The sequence below is a fragment of the Hemitrygon akajei genome, chromosome 10 (assembly GCF_048418815.1).
Source record: "Hemitrygon akajei chromosome 10, sHemAka1.3, whole genome shotgun sequence".
Lineage (NCBI taxonomy): Eukaryota > Metazoa > Chordata > Chondrichthyes > Myliobatiformes > Dasyatidae > Hemitrygon > Hemitrygon akajei.
The window spans coordinates 96,673,201-96,697,231 of record NC_133133.1 but is presented as its reverse complement, the minus strand read 5'-3'; the positions used below and the strand labels follow the sequence as shown (position 1 = coordinate 96,697,231).

At 48.3% G+C, this 24,031-nt stretch overlaps 1 protein-coding gene across 1 annotated transcript in view; it reads left to right on the top strand.

Moving 5' to 3' along the window:
* Window positions 1–1,155: 1,155 nt before the first annotated feature.
* The window catches only part of LOC140734099 (terminal nucleotidyltransferase 5A-like), an 88,326-nt gene continuing 65,450 nt past the window's right edge, over window positions 1,156–24,031 (top strand). Inside the window, exon 1 of the mRNA XM_073057683.1 lies at window positions 1,156–1,315. The gene's annotated coding sequence lies outside the window, so the exon portion shown is untranslated. The remainder of the gene's footprint in view (window positions 1,316–24,031) is intronic.

The following is a 24,031-nucleotide window of genomic DNA, read 5'->3' as shown; positions in this document are numbered from 1 at the left end:
ACGGAAGTTTATTAAGTGTCACTGTTGGCTTTCACAACCATAAACATAAGAACAGAATTAAGCTGTTCGGCCCATCGAGTCTGCTTTGCTACTCGATCATGGCTGGTTTATTACCCCATTCCCCTGCCTTTTCCCGTAACCTTTCACACCCTTACTAATCAACCACTTAAAAACGAGTTTCTCGGTGCCATGTGAGAGGAAAATAGTTTGATCCGAGGGGTGGGACCGTTCGCAGAATCTCCTTTTGTCCATTTCACCTTGCCCCGAGGGCCGTATCTATAGAGAAAGACCACTGACTGACTGCCGGGTTTGGGGTGTAACTCTACCGACTCCCGAACGTTTGTTCATTTTCCATATCCCTATGCGATTCCACTTTACAATGTACGATTGAAATCGCTCCCACCGCTCTTTCAAGCAATATATTCCAAATCAGAACTCGCTTCTATTAACAGGTGTCTTCTGTGGGTAAACAAACCGAACTTAATCAAGACGAAGTCTGTTTCCAAACGGTGTCAACCTGTCTCCGTGAAGCACAATATTCCGCTCCCCATCAGCTCGGGGCGGCGGAGGGGAGGGGGTGGGAAGCAGGGGTCAGCAGTTCCTCCTCACCCTAGCCCCACAGCTCTCCTCCAGAATTATTTCTCGCAGAACTGAGAGTGATTCTAACCGAAAGGAATTAAACTGAATTTACACGTTGGTTGGATGGAATTGAATGTACAATGCACATGAACTAAAGTTTACAGCGGCGAATGGATGCACTTGCATTGATACCGGTCACTCCGGGGGACGTGCTTCCATTCGCGAGGTCACTTTGAAGGGCCGTATGTTTTTAGTCCTGGGCCACCTTAAATATCTGACGACAGCATCTCCAGGACAACAGCTTTACGCTCCAAGGACTGTGCTAGAAAACACACCGACACGGAGATTTCTCTCAGTAACACCGCTCTTCCGGACAGATCCCCGCTGCTCCCGGAGAGCCCGTCGTAGATTCAACGCCGCGGTTGCAGCGAAGAGTGGGACCCAGACCAGGGGCGACCGCAACATCTGAACCCAGAGCTGGATCCGCCCGCCTAAACAGCAAAGGAGCCTTAGGCAGCACGCCTGATAGACCAGGATCCACGACTGATCCGGATCCTGTGACTTCAGCTCGGAAAAGGGTTCCAGATTGGCATTCAGCGGCCAAGGGTGACTGACAGCTGGAGCCAGTCCCTGCCGGAGCCGTACCTCCAGAGTGAGCGAGGTAGGGAGACAGCCAGAACACGATCGCGAGTGGCAGCCCCACACCAGCAAGACCAGCGCCGGGTACCCAGTGTCAGTGAGTACCGTTACTCTTTGCGGGCGACTTCCTGGGATTTCCCATTGCGTCCACCCATTTAGTAAACTGCGATTCCCGCGGAGACCGAAACTGCGGGCAAACCCGGTGTCAGGAATCAACCCTCATCATTTGAGGGGCTAGGTCGAGGGAATAGCACAAGTTCACAAAGGGAGATTCCCCCCACAGTGATCTGGGCACCGGGTCCTTCTCATCCCTTAACAGATAGTGGTTTCAGAACGGTGTTCTTAGTTAAATTAGGAAAGGCTGCGGGTGCAACCCGACGACCTCGGTGCTGAGAATGTAAACAATTACAGAGAAGCTGGGCACTGTGCACCTTCTCCGCACCGCCTTCACAACACTGGGCCGGGCTGCTTGGATCGGGGTCCGTTGTCTGGGACTATATGGTCCGAGATACATGAAAATGTACAGTACCTTCTTATCCTCACATCCACACAACAGTACAGGCATGTTGTACAAAGCGACCGCACTGTCCACCCAAAATCTGACCCGCTTTACCTCCCTCTGCAACTGGATCATTGACTTCCTCACCGGAAGGCCACACTCTGTGCGCATCGGAAATAACCCCTTCTCGCTGACGATCAGCACTGGCACACCTCAAGGATGTGTGCTTAGCCCACTGCTCTACCCTCCCCACACCCACGATTGTGTGGCTATGCGCAGCTCAAACGTCATCTATAATTTTTTTCGACGACACAATATTTTTAATGGTGTCCAGAAGGCGTAAAGAGCAAGGTAGATCAGTTGGTCCTGTGGTATAGCAGCAACAACCTTGCACTCAAAGTCAGTAAAACCAAGGGAAGGGAACACACGCCAGTCCTCATCGGAGGAACAGAAGTGGAGAGCAGTTTCAAGTTCCTGGGTGTCAACATCTCTGAGGATCTACCCTGGTTCCGACATATTGATGCAAATACAACATTTGGAGTTTGAGGAGATTAGGTATGTCACCAAAAGCATTCGCAAATTCCTACAGAAATACTGTGGAGAGCATTCTTATTGGTTGCATCACTGTCTAGTATAGAGAGGCCACTGCACAGATCAGAAAAGCTGCAGAAAGTTGTGAAGTAAGCCAGCTTCGTCATGGGCACTAGATTTTACAGTATCCAGGACATAACACCATAAGACACAGGAGCAGAATTAGGCCATTCAGCTCATTGAGTCTGCTCCACCATTCCATCATGGCTGATCCCACTCAACCCCATACATCTGCCTTGCCATATCCTTTGATGCCCTGACCAATCAGGAAACAATCAACTTCTCCCTTAAAAATACCCACGGACTTGGCCTCCACCGCAGTCTGTGGCAGAGCATTCCACAGGTTCGCTACTCTCTGGCTAAAAAAAATTCCTCCTTTCCTCTGTCCTAAAACGTCACCCCTCAATTTTGAGGCTGTGCCCTCTAGTTCTGGATAACCCCACCACAGGAAATGTCCTCTCCCATCCACCCTACCTAGTACTGTCAACATTTTCAAAGGGCAATATTTCAAGAAGGCAGCATTCATTATTAAGGACCCCCATCACTCAGGACATGTCTTCTCATTGCTACCATCAGGATGGAGGTACAGAAGCCTGAAGGCACACACTCAGCGATTCAGGAGCAGATTCTTCCCCCATCCCCTGCCTTCAGATTTCTGAATGGACATTGTACCCATGAACATTACCTCAGCACTTTTCTCTCTTCTTGCACTCCTTATTTTATTTAATTTTGAATTTGATAATTTTATTATTATGTAACACTTACCCAACAGGCTGGTATATGTCTAGGGGAAAAGGAGATCCAGCCACACACCAACCCACCTCCTGTACACGCAGATGCTGTGAGAATCGCGTTTATGCCTCGCGCCCGCCAACAGTATCAAACCCACAACAAATACCGGTATGAAATACACTTTAAAGAGTTTACTAAGATTAAAAGAGTATTAGGCAATACTATATATATATATATATATATACAAGAAAAAAACAAAAGGCGCCAACTTATCAAAGTTCTGGCAGTTTAGTGCACTCGGTGGAGCTCATCCAGCGAACCATTCGACTCCTCGTTGGTCGTCCTCCCGACTTCCACTTCGGACTCCCTGGTGGTCGTCCGAGCGCACGTCCTCCTTCCTCGGCGTCTCCCTTCGGACTCTCCTCACACCCCAAGCCCGCACAACCCCTCCCCCAAGTTCCCAGCCTCACAAAACACAATAACATTCCCCATTGATTAACAAATGAATACAATTACCATATCAACCATTCTAAAGCGAAACAACGGCGAGAGAAACTTTTAACAGACAAAGAAGCATTCCTACTCGTAACAAACCAAAGAAGCCCTTTTTAGTAACATACACAGGACATTGTACATTCTCTCCCCACCAGCAAATGTCATGCCCTCATGGCATTACTAGAGTTCCCCAAAGCTTCTTGCAACACACAAAACCCCACCCAGGTGCAGAAAGCAGTGACATAACTACCGAGAGCAGTAGAAATCACACTTGGTTCTCCTGGTACCACATATGTCAACCGCTCTGGGGGGTGCCTAATCCTCTGAGATCTCCATACCCCTTCTGCCCCACTGGGCTCCCTCTCCACCTGCGAACCCACTGTCTCGGACACCCCAGGTCTTCCTGACAGACCCTCACCCCCTTCCTCACGGGGGTCCTCCCTCACCTGAGATCTCTCCGGCTCACGCTCGGGCTCCACCCTCTCTCCCACCACTGTTGGCTGCCTCTCCATCTGACCCTCAAGACCTTCCCTCCTCTCACCCAATTCAGTATGGGAAGGGCCAGGAGCCTCCTCTCCTGGTACTGAAGCACCAGCGAATGGGAACAGGGGCCACTCATCTGAGTCGTCCTCTTCCGAATCAGTAGCCATTTCCGGGTGAGGGACCCGTCCTCACTCTTCAGCAGCGGGCTCTTCCCTTTCTCTGCGCCCTCGCAGAGTCCTTGTACTAGGCGTAATCTCCCACTCTGGCTCCGTATCCACCTGCACCGCTTGACCCAGCGACAGCAGGTGATTCCGATGGAGTACCTTGATAAGCCCTTTCCCATCCTCAGGTTTCACCCGGTAAACTGGCAGGTTCGGCATCTGGCTCTCTATTACATAGGGGCTGGCCGCCCATCGGTCTGCCAACTTGTGCTTACCAGGGAGTCCCAAATTCCGTAAAAGGACCCGGTCGCCCGGCAATAAGTGAACAAACTTCACCTTTCGATCATACCGCATCTTATTCCTCTGATTTTGTTTGGTAGCCGCCGCCTCGGCCAACTCGTACGCCCGCTGTAACTCCCTCTTCATGTTGGACACATACTTTAGATGGGACTTCCCGGGTAATTCACCTACTTCACCCCCAAAACACAAGTCAATGGGCAACCTCGCTTCCCGCCCGAACATCAGATAATAGGGCGAATATCCTGTAGCATCATTGCGAGTACAATTGTAACAGTGAACCAATTGTCCAATATGACGACTCCACCTGCTTTTCTGCCCAATCTCCAGCATCCCGAGCATATTCAACAGGGTCCGGTTGAACCTCTCTGGCTGCGGATCTCTCTGTGGGTGATATGGGGTAGTCCTGGATTTCTCAACCCCAAGCATAGTCAGTAATTCATGGATAAGGCGGCTCTCAAAGTCCCGCCCCTGATCGCTATGGATTCGCCTGGGAAGGCCGTAATGAACAAAATACGTCTCCCATAACACCTTCGCCACTGTCGTCGCCTTTTGATCCTTAGTGGGAAATGCCTGAGCATAGCGAGTGCAATGATCGGTGATGACTAAGACATTCGCGGTGTTGCTGGTGTCAGGCTCAATCGACAGAAAATCCATACATACCAGGTCCAGAGGTCCCGCACTCTGCAAGTGCGACAGTGGAGCCGCCAACGCGGGCAGGGTCTTCCTCCGGATGCAACGACTGCAGCCCCTACAGTATTCTTCGACTTCCCCCCTCATCCGGGGCCAGTAGAACCGGTCTTTGAGTAATCCATAGGTCTTTTCCACCCCCAAGTGTCCAGAATCATCATGTAGGGCCTGGAGTACAGCCTGCCGATACTCCTCCGGCAGGACCAGTTGCCAACAGTGGGGTTGGTCCGGAGGCACCGTTACCTGGTACAAGATTTTGTTCTTTAACTTCAACCGAGACCACTCCTTCAACAACAGGGGCACGAATGGGTGTTTTGCCTTCTCAGCCAACGCCCCATCCCCCCTCTCAACCGCTCTCCACACTGTGCCAATGCCCGGGTCATTTTGCTGAGCAGCTGCCACTTCCCCCGGACTCAGTTCCGGCAAATGTTTAGTCCGCAGTGCGGTCAGGTCACAGTAAGCTAGGGGTATGGCGTCGTCAAAACCCCCCAAATGGTCCACGGCTCGTTCCAGCCTCCCTCTTCCCTCGGCCTTCACGGTGATAGCAAACTGACACATCGCCTTCACTCCAGGGGCAGGGACACTCTCCCACTCCTCGTCCCTCTCCTGTTCCCCCGGCTCCCGACGAGACAAAGCATCCGCATCGACATTCTTGCTTCCGGGCCGGTACCTCAGGCTGAAATCATATACCAACAAGGCTGCCAGCCACCGATGTCCTGTGGCATCCAGCTTCGCCGAAGTCAAAATATAAGTAAGCGGATTGTTATCCGTTCGCACCTCAAACTTGGCTCCATACAGGTAATCGCCCAACTTGTCCACCACCGCCCACTTCAGCGCCAGGAACTCCAACTTGTGAGTGGGTTAGTTTCTCTCCGATGGCGACAAGCTTCGGCTGACAAAGGCTACCGGCCTCAATGCTTTGCCATGCTCCTGGTACAGAACAGCCCCGAGACCCTCTCGACTGGCATCCATGTGCAGCACATATGGCTTCTGGGGATCGGCAAAAGCCAACACTGGGGCCTGGGTCAGTGCCCTTTTCAAAGATCGGAACGCCTCTTCACATTGATCATCCCATCTCGAGCCAAAAGGTTCCGCCGGGTTCCAGTATCCTCCAGCGTCCTGCCTCTGGTCCCCCGTCATTTTCTTTCCCACCAGGGGATAGCCACACAACAGCTGAGTCAACGGGTGACACACTTTGGCGTATCCTTTCACAAATCGCCGGTAATACCCACAGAACCCGAAAAATGAGCGCAGAGCGCCCACTTTCTGGGGTCTCAGCCAGGTGGTCATGGCCTCTATCTTGGTTGGATCAGTAGCCACTCCCTCTCGCGAAATGATGTGGCCAACGTAGCTAACCGACGACTTGCAGAACTGGCATTTGTCCAGGGAAAGTTTCAACCCTTCTTCATTAAGCCGGCCCAACACCTTCAACAGCCTCTCCTCATGTTCCTCCAAAGTCGATCCAAACACTATCAAATCGTCCAGGTACACCAGCACCTCTAACAGATTCATATCCCCCACAGTTCTCTCCATGAGCCTCTGGAAGGTGGCTGGGGCTCCCGATATGCCTTGGAGCATTCGTTCGAACTGAAAGAACCCCAGCGGGCAGATAAAAGCGGTCTTCTCTTTATCGCCCGCACTCATCGGGATCTGGTAATACCCACTTCTTAAGTCCAGCACACTGAACCACTTCGCACCGCTCAGGCAGGCCAGCGCATCCTCGACTCTTGGGACAGTATATTGATCAGGGACAGTTCGCCGATTCAACGTCCTGTAGTCAACACACATGCGCACTCGCCCATTCTTCTTCCGTGCCACCACTATTGGGGACGCATAAGGACTTCGGGACTCAGCTATGATTCCGGCCTCCTTCAACTTGCACAAGTGCTGCTGCACGTCCTCAACATCTGCCGGAGCCAGCCGCCGGGATCTCTCTCGGAACGGGGTGTCCTCCGTCACCTGGATGGTGTGGCGAGTGCTTTTGGAGCAGCCAACATCAAACTCGCCCCAAGAAAAAACAGCTTCCATCTTCAGCATCTTCTCCACTAGCCTGTGTTTCCACTCAGGCGACACAGGAGAATCCCCGAAGTTAAAGGCTTCAGCGGTCAGCTCCCTTCGATGCTCCGATCCCTCCCCGTTAGGGGTCCTCACTGGTGCGCTAGACATTACCGTCACCGGGAACAGATGTGCCAGTGGCATTCCCCTCTTAAAGGTGATTTCTCTTGCCGTGGTGTTCCTGACACTCATAGCTATACGCCTCGCATGTACCACCCCTGGTCTCTGCACTTCGGGCCTCACCAGCGCCCCCGCCGGAAATCGTGTCTCCCCTTCAAGATCGTCCGGGGCGTCTACTAACAGGGCTTCGTCCGTCGGCACTCCTGGGAATCTGGGGGTTCGCATCACTAGTGCTACCTCCCTGGGTCGGATCACCTTGGGCCTCGCCTGCGTACACCACACCGTCCCTCGTTTAAACTCCGGGTCCAGTCCGAGGGAGGCAACCCCTTCTTCGAACACTGCTCGAAACACTGGATGCACCGAGAGGGTCTCCAGAAAGTCTTCCCCCGCTTTCTCCTTACAAGCTCCCAGGAGCCATCGCACAACGGGGGAATTAGTCCCCACCAGGAGGGCAGCACCACCAATTTCCACCGGGTCAGGACACACCAACACCAACGTCTCAATAGCTTCGGACACTCCCAGATCGCCCTCCAAGAACTCCAATCTCACCGATAGGTACCCATCGTACGGGTAGTCACCCTCGCTCACACCCCAAATCTGCAGGGCGTCAAATGGGGTTACGGGCAAATGCTTTAGATATTGGTTGTAGAAAGACCGGTACAATAAGGTCACCTGCGATCCCGTATCCAGAACGGCTTTTGTGTAAACTCCCTCTATCCGTAGACCCACACTGGCACTGGGTCCTACCAGCCCATCTGGAAAAGAGGCGTGGGCACCCGGTGGTCCCCTGGCTGATCTCTGGGAACGTGTTCCTCCAGAGGCTCCAGTCCGTTCCCTCACTGAGCCTCTCCTAAGTTTCCCGACACCTCCCCCTTCTTAGTCGCAGGGGGGCTTGTCCTCCGCGGAACTCCTTGTCTCTCACAATCCCACCTAAAGTGTCCCTCCTCTCCACAGCTATAGCACACCCTCGGCCGCCCACAGTCCCACCTGAAATGCCCCTCTTTCCCACAGTTAAAGCACACGCTGCCTGCCGCCCCTCCTCTCCCAGGACGACTCCCACTCCCAACCCACGGCACTGGTCGCCCCTGAGAGTAGGTACCTCCCCTGTCCCTCCCCTCCAGAGGGGATTCTCTACCCCTCGGTGGGTTGTCATTCCTCCACCCAGCCTCCACTTCCTGTATCGCTGAGGATCGCTCCCGTAGGCCCGCGCCCCTTTTCCGCCCCAACGCTCTCTCTTCCTCCCGCACCTCTCTAATCAGTTGCCCAAACGATGGAGGGGGGCCTTTCCTATAAGCCTGCCGAATAGTCCACGCCACCTTGTCCTCCTCCAGAGAGCCACTGAATAACTGACTCATCCTCACACTAGCCACGTCAGGCGCCTTCACTACCCCCCGGCGCCGCAGCCCCGAGAGCATCCCCCCCATCCTAAATATGTACTCGGAGAGCTTTTCCCCTCTCCATTGTTCCAGGCGTTGGAACTCTGCTAAAAGCAGGCAGGGTTCCCCTGACAACCCAAACGCTCCCTCCAAAACTTCTATACATTCCTCCACTGAGGCCCCAGACTTTTCAGCTTTCCACTCCCGAACTGTTTTGGCTGCTAAACCCCTCAAACTTCCCACCAATCGCTGCCGCTTCTCCTCCTCCGAGCCTGGCCACTCCTCTAACATCAAGGACGTATGCTCGATCCAGGTCTCATAGTCCACCTCCCCGTCCGGAGTAGGCTTGGCTCCGGAGAACACCCCCAGCTTCAGCCGTGGCCTCTCGGCCACTCCCACCAGGGAGTTAAGTGCGGCTGCCAGCTCGGAGGCTTCCACCCTACCTGGGGGGCGGGGCCTAATCACAACTCCCTCCTCCCTCCTCCCTTTGCGAGTGCCTGCCACCTCTCCGGGGTTTTCCTCTAGCTCTAGCTCCTCCTCCGATGTCTCCTCAGCCTCATCCTCGGAGAGAGTGTGGAGCCCCCACAGCCCCTCCTCCCCCGGTACACTGACCGTCGCCGGCAGTTCCAACGTCCTGACATCAGCACTCGTACTAACCAACACCCAGCTAGACTCCATCTCTTTACCACACCATCTAGCTACCAATTCTACCTGCCCCATACCCTTCACCAAACTTAACCCCCCCACTACCGCGTCTCCCGAAACTCGAAAATCCACTCCGCTCACTACGCATGCGTACTGTACCGGTACACCTTCAAATCCGCACCAGCGAACAATTTTATCTCTGTCCATTTCCGCTCACTACCTGCGCGATTCCACAGCCCCCTGACAATCCAATCCCGGCGAGCACCCCACAAATGTAACACTTACCCAACAGGCTGGTAGATGTCTAGGGGAAAAGGAGATCCAGCCACACACCAACCCACCTCCCGTACACGCAGGTGCTGTGAGAATCGCGTTTATGCCTCGTGCCCGCCAACAGTATCAAACCCACAACAAATACCGGTATGAAATACACTTTAAAGAGTTTACTAAGATTAAAAGAGTATTAGGCAATACAATATATATATATATATATATATATATATATATATATATATATATATACAAGAAAAAAAACAAAAGGCGCCAACTTATCAAAGTTCAGTCATTTTAGTGCACTCGGTGGAGCTCATCCAGCGAACCATTCGACTCCTCAGTGGTCGTCCTCCCGACTTCCACTTCGGACTCCCCGGTGGTCGTCCGAGCGCACGTCCTCCTTCCTCGGCGTCTCCCTTCGGACTATCCTCACACCCCAAGCCCGCGCAACCCCTCCCCCAAGTTCCCAGCCTCACAAAACACAATAACATTCCCCATTGATTAACAAATGAATACAATTACCATATCAGCCATTCTAAAGCAAAACAACGGCGAGAGAAACTTTTAACAGACAAAGAAGCATTCCTACTCATAACAAACCAAAGAAGTCCTTTTTAGTAACATGCACAGGACATTGTACAATTAATTATTGTAATGTACTACTGCCGTAAAACAAACTGCAAGACATATGTCAGTGAAATGAGACTTGATTGTAATTCTGATTCTAGCCTTGTGTAGCAGTCTGCGTGTGGAAACAGGCACGTCTAGATAGATAGATAGATAGATAGATAGATACTTTATTCATCCCCATGGGGAAATTCAACTTTTTCCAATGTCCCATACACTTGTTGTAGCAAAACTAATTACATACAATACTTAACTCAGTAAAGAATATGATATGCATCTAAATCACTATCTCAAAAAGCATTAATAATAGCTTTTAAAAAGTTCTTAAGTCCTGGCGGTAGAATTGTAAAGCCTAATGGCATTGGGGAGTATTGACCTCTTCATCCTGTCTGAGGAGCATTGCATCGATAGTAACCTGTCGCTGAAACTGCTTCTCTGTCTCTGGATGGTGCTATGTAGAGGATGTTCAGAGTTATCCATAATTGACCGTAGCCTACTCAGCGCCCTTCGCTCAGCTACCGATGTTAAACTCTCGAGTACTTTGCCCACGACAGAGCCCGCCTTCCTTACCAGCTTATTAAGACGTGAGGCGTCCCTCTTCTTAATGCTTCCTCCCCAACACGCCACCACAAAGAAGAGGGCACTCTCCACAACTGACCTATAGAACCTATGAAGATTACAGGTGCCTTAACCACTGCAACATAGGCTGAATACAATTCACTTTAATGGCTAACCTGCTGATAGAAGCAGTCCACAATAAGCAAAGCTCCTTGGGAATGTGTCCACTAGGTAATGATAACAATCAGCAAGCTTCATTTGTAGGCATGATGCTTGAGCCATCACAGATAGCAAAGTGCCCAGGACTTCTACAACATTCAAGCCTGAAGGGAATCACGGGGAAAGGGGCGGAATAATTCCATTGGTGGTGACCGATTGAGAGAGATGTTCCAGGAAGTACAGTAGAATTGGTCAAGTGGTTGAATAATAAAATTGATGTGACAGTTGTGATGGGAGGAAAGTTTTTGTTTTGATTCTAGAGGGATGTTCGTTAGATACCAGTCTCCCTGCACACAGAGCGGTTGGTGCAGGTGATATTCAGATCTAACCTGAATACTTACTCTGGTGGGGAGCACTCAGTGTTTATCTTAATCATTCCGAAATATGTAAACATGAACAGACTGTCTGAAACCAGTCCTAAAGGTGGCAAAAGATCACAGGAAAGTGGTAATAAATAAAACATCAGTATATATAAATGGCTTTATAAATGAAGCCATCAATATTTTAATATTGTAGCCAATTCTGGGTGGCAGGATTTCTAATTTCTGGCACACAGAATTGGCAGAATATTAGAATATTAATGGTTCTTGATAACATGGGTAAGTTTATAAAGCCTGGGGTACTGTTTTTTTTTTACTTCTCTATCATATGTGCTGTGTATGACTGTTAGTATAGTGTTTTGCTTCTTGGCCCTGGAGTACCACTGCTTCATTTGCTTGTATTCATGAGGAGGATAATCATGTACGGTTGAATGACAATTGAACTTGAGCTGAAAACTTTAGCTGGCTCAACATGGGAGATGGAAGTAAAGGAAGTTACCATTTCTACTACTGTAGTCGCGCACAACATGCTACTAAAGAAACTACCATGCTGCTGGTACCACGGGTCGGGGTTTGCTGGTAGACACGTTGCACAGGAGTTGATCCGCTGCTGGGCCAATGAAGACGTCCTCCAACTGAAGCCCCGAAACAGCGGTGCAGTAAGTCGATATCTCAGTGTCTGACCGTTGTGCTTCCGCCAGTGCTGCGTAGTCTATTGCTGTGGACAATATGCCTACTGAGTGGAGGCAGGGGCGAGACAGTGTGTCGGCGATGATGTTGTTCTTCCCTGCGATGTGGCGGACGTCCGTGGTGAATTCTGAAATAAAAGACAGGTGCCTCTGCTGTCGAGCTGACCATGCGTCCAATACCTTGGCCAGTGCGAAGGTGAGGGGCTTGTGGTCCGTATACACGGTGAACTCCCTTCCCTCGAGGAAGTACCGGAAATGCTGGACAGCCAGGTAGAGTGCTAGCAACTCACTGTCGAAAGCGCTGTACTTCACCTCTGGTGGCCGTAGGTGCCGGCTGAAGAAAGCGAGTGGTCACCACTGGTCCTCGACGAGCTGCTTTAGGACTCCGCTGACTGCCATGTCGGAAGCGTCGACTGTGAGTGCTGTGGGTACATCGACTCTCGGGTGCACTAGGAAGGCTGCCTTTGCCAGCGCCTCCTTGGTCTGCTCGAACGCCTCCATGGACTCAGCGTCCCATGCCACTTCTTTGGCCTTGCCGGCCATCAGGCTAAACAAGGGTCTCATGATGTGGGCCGCTGCCGGCACGAACCAATTATAAAGGTTGACCATCCCTATGAACTCCTGCAGGCCCTTGACCGTGCTGAGCTTAGGGAACTGGCAGATGGCTTGGACCTTGTCCAGTAGGGGAACTGCACCATGTCGGTTGACTCTGTGGCCCAAGAAGTCGATCTCCATCAGCCCTAACTGGCACTTCGCCGGATTGATTGCCAGTCCGTGGTCACTCAGGCGTTGGCACAGCTGGCGCAAATGTGCCACATGCTCTTGGTGCGAACTGCTGGCCACCAGGATATCATCGAAGTAAATGAAAACGAAATCCAGGCCATGTCCCACCAAGTCCATGAGCCTTTGGAACATATTGGGCTGCATTCTTGAGACCAAAACGCATCCTCAGGAATTCGAACAAGCCGAACGGGGTGATGAGGGCTGTCTTGGGCACATTGTCGGGGTGCACTGGGATCTGATGGTATCCCCTGACCACGTCAATTTTCGAGAAGATGGTCACTCCGTGCAGGTTCGCCATGAAGTCCTGGATGTGGGGTACCGGGTATCTGTCAGCGGTTGTGGCATCATTGAGCCTTCTGTAGTCTCCGCAGGGCCTCCATCCTCCTGCGGACTTGGGCACCATGTGCAGCGGGGATGTCCACGGGTTGTCTGAGCGGACTACGATTCCCATCTCTTCCATCTTACGGAATTCCTCCTTGGCGAGGTGGAGCTTGTCGGGTGGGAGCCTGTGAACTCTGGCGTGTAGCAGTGGTCCTTGCGTGGGGATGTAGTGCTGCACGCCGTGCTTGGGGTCGGCCGTGGAGAACTGCAGGGTGACTATGGAGGGGAATTCCGCCAACACCCTGGCGAATTCGTTAACTGAGAGGGTCACGGAATCCAGGTGGAGGGCCGGTAGCTTGGCTTCTCTGAGCTGGAAAATCTGGAACGTCGCGGCGTGGACCAAACGTCAGCCTGTTAGGTTGACCAGGAAGCAGTTGGCTCATAGGAAGTCTGCCCCTAGTAGTGGCTGTGACACCACTGCCAATGTGAAAGTCCAAGTAAAACGGCTGGACCCGAAATGCAGTGAGATAGTTCGCGGGGCCATACGTCCGAATACTGGTGCCATTTGCAGCGGTGAGTTCGGGGCCTGGGACCGTGTTACGAGTGTCCATGTTCGAGGAGGGGAGTATGCTGACTTCGGCCCCGGTGTCTACCAGGAAGCGCCACCCGGAGTGTCGGTCCCAGAGGTACAACAGGCCGTCGTAGCCATTAGCGACAGCTGGCCCCGGCGTTTCCTGGAAAAGCATATGGTGGATGGCAGCAGCACGCATCTGAGCCCTATCTTTGGTGATAGAAACACCATTGTTCCGAACTTACGTCTTTCTCCCCCCTGTGGGTCTCGACGGCATGGAGGCTGCTCCACATTGCTTGCTCTGCCAGAGGACGTCTGCTTTAGCAGCGACCCTGCGTGGGTCACTGAAATCCTCACTCACAAGGAGGAGGCGAATGTCCTCTGGTATTTGTTCAAGGAACAACTGTTCAAATAAAAGGCACTGCTTATGGCCATCCATGAGCGACAGCATATCATTCATGAGCTCAGATGGTGTGCGGTCACCATGTGTAGGAGTTCGCGGCGGGAGAGTCTGAACGTATGGATCAGGAGCGCCTTTAGCTTATTGTACCTGTCCTCCATTGGTGGCTGGTGTAGGAAGTTGATGATCTGGCCTGCCATCTCCTGGTCGAGCGTGCTGACCACGTAGTAGTATCACGTGGCGTCGGCTGCAATGTCTTTGATATTGAACTGGGCCTCAACCTGCTCGAACCAACCGTGGGGCTGAGTGGTCCAGAAAGTCGGGAGCTTCAGAGAGACAGCACTGTGTGAGTTGCTTGAACTCATGTCTGGTCGCTGAGTCGCCGGCTCCAGATGCTGTCTGGAATGTCGGGGTCACCAATGTAGTCACGCGCAATGCACTACTAAAGAAACACATGGAGGCAGAGAGAGCTGAACTCAGAATGCCTTTACTGATTCAAAATCACATGCTTAAATCTCCCCTCTCATGGGCCCCTGCTACCCGCGGGGTGGACATGATGTCAGACTGTCCCCGGAAGGTCGGCCCCCAGTGGGTAGTTCCAAACACGCTACCGCGTGTCTGCTCGTGGCTCCTGATGGTGGTTCGAGTCCCACGTATGCCACACTACTTTATTTCTCTAATTTTAAGAAATTATTTCTTTATTTTCTGGAGTACCCATCAGCAGACCTTTCCTTAACCCCTATATTTTGTTTTTCAATTTACTTTAACATTTAAATTACTCAACAAGATTACCAATCAATGTTTAACTTCACTTTGAACATATTCTTTACTAAATGTTCAACTACTTGTTTTCAGAATTAATTTCTTTGGTGAGATGCTATTAAAAAGTGGAACATTTTGTATCTGCTGTTTAGCACAGAATTGTTCTATATTCCTTCTCAAAGTCCTTGGGCATCTGCTGTATAAGTGGAAGGCTAAGGCTATGCAGGAACCAAGGAGTGATACTGAAAATTATCAACTTTAACTTAATAGTTCATGTGAACTCAACATCTCCTGATGATGATCTGTTGTTCATCCTGAATACTGTACATGGTGGAAGTGCTGGATAGTAAGGACACGACTGAAAGCTATGATCTGTATGAATTAATTAATGAGGGTTAAATGTGCTTGATTCCATCCTCACTGGCAGCACAGTTAGATAATCTGATTCGGAAGGCGTATGGCCTTCATTAATTGAGACATTGAATACAATAGCAGGCAGGTTATACATCAGCTTTGTAATATATTGGTCAGACCTTACTTGGAGCACTGTGTGTAACGTTAGTCAACAAAGCAGTGACAATGCTGCAGCGGGTGCTCCAGAAATGGAGCAGTTCAGTTATGAGGAGAGACTGAAGAGGTTAGGTCTATTTTCCATAGAGTAGATGAGGTTAAGAGGGGACAGACTGAGGTAGAGATAAGACAGACTGTGGAAAACATTTCCCCACATCAAAGATTAATAGAGCTAGAGGACAAAGCAAGGGATAAGAGATTGAGGGGGGACCTTTCTCACCCAGAGAGTAATGAATGAGTAATGATACATTTACATGGAGGGTAATGAAAATAAAGTCAGTGACAACTTTTAAGAGGTGAAGTGTCTCGATGAGCATTCTAATCATGTAGGTATGGAAGGATATTGGCTAAATGTTGAAAATTGGGATTGATGCAAATGTGTTCCCACTAGTTAGCATGGAGGTTGTGGGCTAAAATGGACTGGTTCCATGCTTTATGCTTCCATGACGAATTTGCATGTTGCATCTTCTCATATTCTACCACAATATAGTGCCTGTGGAGAAAAAGTCCTAGGTACACAGCACAGAGATATTCCATTGTGCATTGAGCCACTATCACCATGTCCACAATACTGAATCAGAACAGATCTGGTAGCTTAAAACCAGACACCCATAATGTGTGTTGGTGTGTAATGGAACCAGAGTTGTGCTAAATCATGGTCCATAACCTTGTGGCCCATCATGTTCTTGCACTCTCCTATTACAATCAAGGTCTGGAGGAGTGGTACCAACCTCGGTTCAATGAGAAATGTAGAAAGGCAGATGTAATCAGCTTCAGTCCAACTCACAGTCAAGTGATATCTTGGGAAACTTAAGCACTGAATAATGTGCATACAAAAAAGACAAAAAAAATGCAATGGACAGAACTAAGCAATGCCACATTCAAAGTGTCAGATCAAAGCCTTTTGGTGCTGTCACATTGTGAATTCAGAATCAGGTTTATTATCACCGGCATGTGACATGAAATTTGTTAGCTTAGTAGCAGCAGTTCAATGCAATACATAATCTAGCAGAGAGAAATAAAATAATAACAATAAATGAAATAAAACATAGAAGTAAAAAATAAGCAAGTAAATCAATTATGTATATTGAATAGATAAAAAAATGCAAAAACAGAAATACAGTATATTTTTTTAAAAGGTGAGGTAGTGTCCAAAGCTTCAATGTCCATTCAGGAATCAGATGGCAGAGGGGAAGAAGCTGTTCCTGAATCACGGAGTGTGTGCCTTCAGGCTTCTCTACCTCCTACCTGATGGTAACAGTGAGAAAAGGGCATGCCCTGGGTGCTGGAGGTCCTTAATAATTGACACTGCCTTTCTGAGACACCGCAACCAAAAGATGTCCTGGGTACTTTGTAGGCTAGTACCCAAGATGGAGCTGACAAGATCTACAACCTTCTGCAGCTTCTTTCGATCCTGTGCAGTAGCCCCTCCATACCACACAGTGATGCAGCCTGTCACTGCAACTACAATTATGGAAGTTTTTGAGTGTATTTGTTGACATGCCAGATCTCTTCAAACTCCTAATAAAGTATAGCTGCTGTCTTGCTGCCTTTATAACTACATCAATATGTTGGGACCAGGTTAGATCCTCAGAGATCTTGACGCCCAGGAACTTGAAGCTGCTCACTCTCTCCACTTCTGATCCCTCTATGAGGATTGGTATGTGTTCCTTCGTCTTACCCTTCCTGAAGTCCACAATCAGCTCTTTCGTCTTACTGATGTTGAGTGTCAGGTTGTTGCTACGGCACCATTCTACTATTAGGCATATCTCACTCCTGTACGCCCTCTCATCACCACCTGAGATTCCACCAACAATGGGTGTATTGTCAGCAAATTTATAGATGGTATTTGAGCTATGCCTAGCCACACAGTACAGCAGTGGGCTAAGCACACACCCTGAGTTGCACCAGTGTTGATCGTCAATGAGGAGGAAATGTTATCACCAATCCGCACAGATTGTGGTCTTCCAGTTAGGAAGTCAAGGATCCAATTGCAGAGGGAGGTACAGAGGCTTAGGTTCTGCAACTTCTCAATCAGGATGTTGGAATGATGGTATTAAATGCTGAGCTATAGTTGATGAACAGCATCCTGACATAGTTGTTTGTGTTGTCCAAGTGGTCTAAGCTGTGTGGAGAGCCATTGAGATTGCATCTGCCATTGACCTATTGTGGCGATAGGCAAATTGCAATGGGTCCAGGTCCTTGCTGAGGCAGGAGTTCAGTCTAGTCATAACCAACCTCTCAAAGCATTTCATCACTGTCAAAGTGAGTGCTACCGGCCAATAGTCATTAAGGCAGCTCATATTATTCCTCTTTGGCACTGGTATAATTGTTGCCTTTTTGAAACAAGTGGGAACCTCTGCCCGTGGGAGGTTGAAAGTGTCCTTGATTACTCCTGCTAGTTGGTTGGCACAGGTTTTCAGAGCCTTACCAGGTACTCCATCGAGACCTTTGAGCCTTGCGAAGGTTCACTCTCTTTAAAGACAGCCTAACATCAGCCTCTGAGTCAGAGATCACAGGGTCATCAGATGCAGCAATCTTCACAGCTGTAGTTGTGTTCTCCCTTTCAAAGCGTGCATAAAAGGCATTGAGTTAATCTGGTAGTGAAGTATCGCTGCCATTCATACTATTGGGTTTCGCTTTGTGGGAAGTAATATCTTGCAGGCCCTGCCAGAGTTGCTGTGCATCTGATATCACCTCCAACCTCTTTCAAAATAGTCTCTTCGTCCTTGAAATAGCCCTCCACAAATCATACCTGGTTTTCTGGTATAGATCTAGCCTTCAGCAAATGACGTATCTCCTGTTTTATCCATGGCTTTTGGTTTGGGAATGTACAGTAAGTCTTTGTAGGCACACACTCATCCACACAGGTTTAATGAAGTCGGTAACAACTGCAGCATACTCATCCAGATTCAAAGTTGAATCCATGAATACAGTCCAGTCCACGGATTCAAAGCAGTCCTGCAGGCACTCCTGTGCTTTCCTTGTCCATAACTTCTTGGTCCTCACTGTTGGTGCTGCAGTCTTCAGTCTCTTCCTATACTCAGAGAGTAGAAGTACAGCCAGGTGATCAGACTTCCTGAAGTGAGGGCATGGAATAGCATGATGGGCATTCTTGATGGTGGTGTAATAATGGTCTAGTGTGTTGTTTCCTCTGGTATTGCAAGTGATCTGTTGATGGTAGTTGCTCAGTGATTTTTTTCAGACTGGCCCAAAACGATGGTGAAGGCGTTAGGGTGCGTTGTTTTGTGCATGTTGATCCTATTACTCAGATCATCTGAAACCTGCTTGACATTGGCCTGAGGTGGAATTTAAACTGCTACCAAAATGACCCCGAAGAACTCCTATGGTTGGTAAAAAGGACAACACTTTACTGCTAGATATTCCATGTCTGGTGAGCAGAACTGGGACAGCACTAATATATTTGTGCACCAAGAAGAGTTGATCATGAGGCATACTCCTCCACCTTTGCTTTTGAGAGACTCTATAGATGTATCCTGACAGTGTACAGTAAACCCGTCGATCTGAATCGCTGCATCTGGTACGTAGGAATTAACCAGGATTCCATGAAACAAATGACACACATGGTCCTATGTCCCCCTGACTCAGCACCCTGGCTCTGAGATAATTGGTTTTATTCACCAGAGACCATAAGTTCACCAGCAAGATAGTCAGTATAGTGAGTTTAACACCCCGTTTTCTTAAACGTATTTGTAATCGTGATCTTTGCCCGCGCTTCCTCCAAGGTGTCCTCCATGGGCATTTCCGACCACAATCGGTGTTGTTTCTGTCAGTTTTAAGCAGTGATAGTTCATTTAAATGCATTAAGACATCTTTGTTGACTCTACTGACCTTGGAAGCAGTTGTGCTTTTTAGCTGTACCAGGCTGAAACGGGAATATTTAATCGTGTCCATTGAGAGTACTGCTGCTACTCGAATTGCGCCTAGGCACCCCAGAATTCTGGTGAGCAGATCTTTATTCATTATTCTAGCAGGACCTGTACAGTGGTATCAAATACAAGACTGAAGTATCTGCAAACTTCTTCAGCCAGATGATTCAAATTGGTTATTCTCTACATTCCCATCAACAAAAAAGTAAATTTTGATTCACTCTACATGGTGTGAACAAATGACTGAGAGCACTGGATGTAGCAAAAAGTAAACAAAAACTAAATATCGCAGGAATGTTGCTGAAGACTTGTACTTGAGGCTTGACCAATGTTTAGCAAAGCTATTCCAGTACAAGTCCAACGCTAGTAAACACTAAATAAGCTGGACAAATTATTGCCTACTCTTCATCAGTACTTTCCAAGAAACTGCTCACCAGTACTGATTTTCTCTAGGAATAATCAACTTTAGTCCACTTTACATAAGTTGGAGTGAGGATCTGGTGAGGGTGACTACCCCTGTTATTAAAGAAGTTTATGATCCAATGCAACATTAAATGTTAGTGAAATTGAAGTGAATGGGCATCAAAGAGGCAATGTTGATACTTTCAGTTGAGCCAATTGGAAGGGAATCTCATAGTCATCTGATGCGGATTCCAATGGTTGGAATCTGCTATGCCCTATTTGCCTCACAAAGAAGCCAGCTGTAATAGTTCAGTCATCCATGATCTAGAATATTGCCGCAGAGGTTTCTCAGCATAGTGTCCTAGGTCCAACCTTCTTCAGCTGCATATTACTGAGCTTCCTTCATAAGATAAAAAGTAATGATGCTTATTAATGTCAGTGCAATGTTTAGTTCCAGTTTCAGTTCGTTATAACATGAATATCTCTATGCCTAGTTTCAGCACAGGTGGGACATCATGCTGGAACGGCTGCCAAACATCATTTGTACCACACGGGTACGTACCAAAGAAAGACCATCTCACATTGAGAATCTAACCACCTATCCTTGATATTCCTGGCATTACCTTTGGCAAATCTCATCATCAATCTCCTGGGAGGCATGATTAATTAGAAAGTCAATTGAACCATCTAAATGAACACAGGCAGGTCAGATTCTGCATATTCTGTACAGCAAACAACACCATCTACAAGGCATTACTCAAGAGTGTGAGGGATTTCTCTCTATTTGACATGATGAGTGCAGCTTTGCATTTGCTTAACAGCTGCCAGGAGGAATCAGCTAAATGAGAAATTAAAGTGAGAAACAGGAACAGGAGGAAGTCAATGAACTTGTTCTGTATTTGTCCTGTCTATCAGAGATCTGAGCTTGGTTTTCAAATTATTTTCTCACACTTCCCTTGCCTATTGACTCCCTTTGTGGTTAAAATGTTTGTCAGTTTCCACCTTGAATGTTTTCAATTAATCAACCTTCACAGCTGTCTCAATAGATAAATTAAAAGATTTATTGCCCTCTAAGGGAAGAGATTCCTTTTTATCTCCAAATGAAATGCTTGAAATTTAATTCTAAAGCTATATGCTCCAATTCTAGACATGCCTACAGTGGAAACATCCTCTCAGCAACCACACTGTTAATCCCTTGAGGACCTTATATTTTAGTAAAATCACACCTCATACTCCAGGAACCACCAGGAATCAGACTAGTGAATCCTTGCTGAAAAAGCTCTAGTATAGCCTTCCTTAAATATTGATTCCAAAACTGTATTTAGTAATTTTACATTTCTAAGTTGAGAAGTGACCAATCAGCAAGAGGGATTCATGAGGAAGGGCCAATAAGAATAATCCAAGTGCAAGCGGAACAGCCTTTGCTGAGCAGCCATTCTTTCTGAGTGTGCCAGTCTTTACAGTGGCTTTGGCTCATCAAGTTTGGGTGAGATACACTGCCCTGTAAGTTACTCTCTCTGTGACCTTATTTGTTTATTCCTCATGTTAGGGCATGTAGATTACTGAGAACGTCTCTGGGGGCAGTGGTCTGTACTGTGTGTGGGATGTGGGGAAGTCTGGGAGATGTCCAGTTTCCCAGATAAACACATCTGTATCAGGTGCACCAAGCTGCAGTTCCTGAGAGAATGTGTTAAGGAACTGGAGCTGCAGCTCAATGACCTTCGACTCATACGGGAGAATGAGGAGGTGACAGACAGGAGCCAGGTAGGTAGTCACAGATAACTGGGTGACTGTCAGGAGAAGGAGGGGAAATATACAGCCAGTATACAGTTGTAGCTGTTCACCTCAATAATAATTATACAACATTAGATACTATTGAGGGGTATGACTTACTAGAGGGAGCCACAATAACTGGGTCTCTGGCACAAAGTCTGGTGCTGTGGCTCAGAAGAGCAGAGAGGTGAAGAGAGCTGTGGTGTTGATCGGAGATTCCATAGTCAGAGGAACAGAGACAAGGTTCTGTAGGTGCGATAGAGATATTTGGATGGTATGTTGCCTCCCAGGTGCCAGGGTTAGGGATGTTTTGGATTGTATCCATGGTATTCTAAAGGGAGAGGTTGAGTAGCCAGGAGTCTTGGTATGTGTTGCCACCAGTGAAAAGTGAAAAGATGATAGACAAAAGTGATAGACAAAGTGAAAAGATCCAGAAGATGAATTTTAGGGAGCTAGGTGGAAAGTTGGAAACAGGGCCTCCAGGGGAATAATCTGCCTGTGAGGGTAAGAATAAGATGATTTGGCAGGTGAATGTCTGGGTGAGGAACTGGTTCAGGGGACAAGCATTCAGTTTTATGGATCATTAGGATCCATTCTGGGGAAGATATGACATGTCCAAAGGGGACAGGTTACACCTGAACCCGAGGGGGTCCAATATCTTTGCCTGGTTGTCTGGAGTTCGGGTGGGTTTAAATTAATTTGACAGGGGGATGGGTAGCGCTGAAGATGAGGTAGCTGGTTTACAAACAGGCAATGTGTAATGAGGAGAGGCTGATGATAGGGCAGAATTGCAGTCAACAAGATGAGCTGCAATGTGAAAGGTGGACCAAATAGAAAAGGGTGAACACAGGACTGAAGGCATTATATTTGAATGCGCACAGTATATAGAATAAGGTACTGTAGATGAACTTGTAGCACAGTTACAGATCGGCATGTATGATGTTGTGGGCATTACTGAATCGTGGCTGAAAGAAGATTATATCTGGGAGCTTATGACTGAGGATACACATTATATCAAAAGGATTGGTGGGAAGGCAGAGGGGGCAGCATTGCTCTGTTGGTAAAAACTGAAATCAAATCATTAGGTAGAGGCGACATAGGATCAGAAGATGTTGAATCATTGTGGATAGAGCTAAGGAACTGCAAGGGTGAAAAGACCCTGGTGGGAGTTGTATACAGACCCCCAAACTGATGTAGGTACTGATGTGACCTACAATTTCAATGTGAGGTAGAAAATGCATGTCATAAGCATGTTGTGCAATGAACCGGAATTGATCAGAGAATTTAAGGTAAACAAAACTTGAGGGACAAATTCACCCTAATGTTTGAGACAGAGAAGCTTGTTACGTATCCCGTAACTGGATCACTTACCAGCAAAGATAGAGAGGTCCGCTGAAGTCTGATGGTACCATTTTCAAACGTTTTTATTTATAAAGGGGCACAAAAGTAAGGTTAATACAAACATTCAGATACCATAAGTCATCAATACTCAATCTAAAGCGCAGGTATAGTAATAACCAATAAGAAATAAACTCTATCGTTGTCTAGGGGTAATATATATATTGTCCGCTGTATACCTGAAAGTCTCTTGCGGTCACTGCAGTTCCACCAGCTGCCGTCTTTTGTGGTGTCGCGTTGGTGCACTTTGTTAAAGAGAGAGAGATAGAGATTAAATGAAACAGTTACCCGGCGGGTTTTTCCAACCTTTAGGAGTTTGATTCGTCGGAGTCTCGTTGGGGAATGGACGCTCACTTGTGGCCTCCCCTGTAGCTAAGCCGTTCTTTCGTGGTGAGGTCGCCAATCCCAGGCAAGGAAAAGACGCACACGAACCCCACCACCGGCTGTCGCTATTAAACGCTGTCACATGATTTCTAGCGTGTCTTCTGGTGCGTCTTTACAACCCCTCTTTTATCTGAACTCACGGGGTCTCAGATGTCAATCAGGTTGGGATGATGCAATCTCTCTCCATCTCTCCACCCACGTTGCCCTGAGGGTATACACATAGTACAGTTCCCAATTCACAAAGGTGTCTCCACGAGACAATGACCACAGTCGCCAGCTTTGCCTCGCCGTGAAACGAGGGACACCGCACGTATCTCTCTCTTCTCTTGGGTCATTGACCCCCCCCCTTCACTAGGGCTCTGGTGATTCTCACAAAGGAGGGGGCTGGGATCATAACACCTCCCCTCTTAAAAACGTTTTTACCAGCGGTTAAAACGGAGTGGTACAGAGTTTTAGGATTTAACATAGTACAAAAGCTTTTCTTTTAACTACAGAGCTGTACCGTCATACATTTTTCAGCGTCTAAACAGTTAATGATTACAGTGTCACATCCTTTAATATGGTAACATCTTGTCCCTGACTAAAGGCTGGTAGCATCAGATTTCAACAGGCAGGGTTCCAAGCGGGTTGTCTTTGTTATTCACATGCTTTGTCAAAATCCCGTACAGCCGGATTTTCTATTTAAAAATGGCGCCTCCATTAGCCGGAAACTCTTTTCCAGTGAGTTCC